Source organism: Vigna radiata, chromosome 8, assembly GCF_000741045.1.
Source record: "Vigna radiata var. radiata cultivar VC1973A chromosome 8, Vradiata_ver6, whole genome shotgun sequence".
In the NCBI taxonomy this organism is placed as follows: domain Eukaryota; kingdom Viridiplantae; phylum Streptophyta; class Magnoliopsida; order Fabales; family Fabaceae; genus Vigna; species Vigna radiata.
Genome location: NC_028358.1, coordinates 25,472,464 through 25,476,142, shown reverse-complemented (window position 1 = coordinate 25,476,142; position 3,679 = coordinate 25,472,464).

Sequence of the window (3,679 nt, the reverse complement as noted above, 5' to 3'; positions counted from 1 at the left end):
TATTAACTTCCTCCGGTAATTGTTATACCACATTCCACGGTATTCGTCCATTAATTGTAACCATCACATCGTGCGTGTTTACTTTCCTTTTATGTAATATTCTTCCATTAATGCCACCGACCATCCATAATCACTGCTCTCCCGGTTCTCCTCTCTGTTTTATTTCCATGGCTTCAGATTCTGACGGATCGGTCTTTTATTGTCCCGAACCGACGGATCAGTCACCCCTTCTAATCAATCACCCCTTATATTACAGATACCGTAATAAAATCTTCTCTTTGACATATCTTAAAGTTATCCCATTTTCATGTTTATTAAAATAATAGTTTAACAGGTATTTTTATTTTTATTTTGATACATTCGTAAAATTCTGCAAAATAAGAATCAGATTAAATGGATTAGGTGATATGTTACTGTATTTTGATGGTGAGGAATTTGGACTTCAATCTTATGGTTATATGAATTTGAATAATACTCCCCGAATGCGACCTATAACAAACATAATAATCCCTGCAGGTGATGTATGTAATGACGAAAAAGTTTAACTTTAAAATCTATTATCATAATAACTGAAATTTGAATGGTAAAAGCAAATTCACTGTAACATGTGTCTTTATTTCGGGACTAACGTATTGGGAAAACCCATCAAGCGGTTTAGTAATCATAAGTTAACAAATCATTAACTTTACATGCTATACAAATAACTTATTAACGATCGCTATAATTAGCCTGGAATTAAATGTGAGGTTTTTTTGTGGGATGTTAGAGAGATGTGGAGTCTTGAATTTATAAGTCAACAAGATATTGATTTTAATTTATAATTTTATACATTTATTACATATTATTTTTCTTAGTCATTTGATTTTTTTTTAAATCTTAATAATCTATTTTGTAATGTGTTACTTTTTATGAGATTATTTGAACACACCATCCTTTCTCATATAATTAAATTGAATAAAAATAACATAATGATTTATAAGAAGGATGACACACAACTTAAGCAAAATGGAACTCGTAAGACATGTTCCATATGTAGACAGTTTGGTCACAAAAGAAATAGATGTCCACAAGCTCCTCCAACAAACCAAAGTCAATCTCAATCGAGTCACCAACCTGAAACCGAAGTTGAACAAACTCAGCGAACTACAGGACCAAGTCAGCTTACTCAATGTGGATTAGAACAAACTCAGCCATCTACAGCAGAAGTTTAAGAAGTGATTTAGATGTCACTTTATGTTTAACTTAAGTATGTTACACCCAAGTAATGGCTCTTTTGTAAACATTGATATGTATTTGGAACTTAATTCTGAATTGGATATCTTGTAATTTGTGATATGTATGTCACTAATGTTTGGATGATTATAATTTCAATTTCAATCACAAATTCTCTTTTGGATGATTATAATTTCAAGTCAAATTTCTCATTATGATGTAATTATCAATTATGTCTAATGTTGCTGTCAAATTTCTGATTATGGTGTAATTATCTATTAGATGATTATAAGAACAATGTTGTTGTCAATTTCTGTCTTTTGGTTCTTTATTTTGGTTAGGCTATATCGGAACAATGTTGTTGTATATATACAGTCTAATCTAGAAAACCATTTAAAAAAGCATTGTAGCTTGCCCAATTTCTGCAATTTCTTCTCTGTCGTTAGACTTCTTTACATCAGTGTAACCAGCTACTACAACAAGGTTGACCACTTCCCTCAATTTTTATTTATATTGATCCTTCATGGATGGTAAAGGCAGAACTATTACATTTATCATAAGATCAACTACATGTGGAGATACAGAATGATGTAAAAGTTTTGTAGCTGAAATAGACTCACATGTAGTCATCAGTCTGTGTTAAGAACTTGTTTAACACTAGTATGTTCAGAATGAGATAATAATAGAGTAGGATGAATTATGTTGAAGAATGCCAGAATTAGATCGGTTTTGCATTAGATGATAGTTCAGAACAAGTGCAGAAGGAGAATTTGACACAGAAGATGATGAAACACCTAGACTAGAACCAGAAGGGGAAACATTTAGTGTTGAATCACTGTGACATGATATGGAAGTGCACGGTACTGAATTTTCAAGTTGTTGAGGTGGTCAAAACTTTGAATTTACTGTAAAGTACTGACTAAGATCTTTAATAGAGTTTGGTAATTTAGGAAATAAATCAGAATAAGGAAACCAATGCTCATCAAATGAAAAATCCTTTGAAATAGATATGTGACCACTAGAAGATAAGCATTTATTTTGGTTAGATATAAGAACAATGTTGCTGTCAAATTTCTGTCTTTTGGTTCTTTTATTTTGGTTAGGATATATAGGAACAATGTTGCTATAAAATTTCTCTCATCTACAATGCGCATTTACATGCCACTTCCTCATTTTATTGTCAGTTACAATGAGGATGGCATATTTAATTCCTCATTTTAATGCCATTTCAATATAAAAATCAGTGTATCAGACAACAGGTATATTGAGACCATAAATTCAAATGCTTCAATTGAGATTTCTCATTCATTTCAAAACATCATATTACAACAAGCCAAAGTGCTCTTCGCATAAACTGTCTAATAGAACACATCATGGACTTTTGAACAAAATACATAGAAGAATGATGTTAATGAACACCATAAAACATAACATCCATGTTAACATCTTCTCCCTATTCTGATAACTCATAACACATTTCTCCAAGCTATTAATCTTTCTCCTTTGCCTAGCAATAGTATTACCAGCATCATCTACATTATCTTCATTACGCCACTTAAAGAAATTGCATCTTTGAAATTCTTCATTTCTTGTCCGTTGTTCAAAGTATCCAAACACAAAAATTTCATTATTCAAAAAAACAATTTATCACAAACATTAAACTACGAACCTTGTAATTAGGACAGCCCCAAAATTACTTTCCCTTGTTCTTAACTGTTTTTGCCACTCTCACCACAACAACCTCCCCACAATGGAATATTGGGCTTCCAACGAATCCTCTCAATGAGCCACCACGAGAGCCCCCCCCCCCCTCAATGCGCAAGACGAACAACCTTGATTCAAAGACATTGCCAATTGAAAATGAAACACAAAGTGAGACAGCCACGAAGCACTAAGTCAAGCAACTGTGAAAGAGAGTAGACCAACTCGCGAAGCATGAACCACCACCAAGCATTGTAGCGTGTTCACAATCTAGGAGAACAAGACAACAACACAAATGAGAAGAAGACAAACAAGAACAAGAACCCCACCACTGTAACTATACCCTTTTCACAATCTAGGATAACAACTCCAGCTGCAACATTGTTCGTATTCAATTGCACAAAATTAGTTAAAACCCTACTTGCTGCCAATTTATCCTCAATTAAAGAATCCCAATTTTTCAATAAAAACCTAATCATGGTCTAATTAATAAACACATCACAGACATATTTGACACGTAACCATTAAGTTGTGCCACATAATCACCCCCATTAACTTCGTTTTCTTATATTTAACGGAAGAGACTAATCTGACCTAATATTTTAAAAGTTAGAACTAATTTAAAAACACTTTTATAACGAGAGACAAAATTAAGATTTATGAACCAAAGTGGAAACAAAATTGGCTATTAAACCTTAAAATATCATTGGACTAAAGAACTAACATTTAATATATATATATATATATATATATATATATATATATA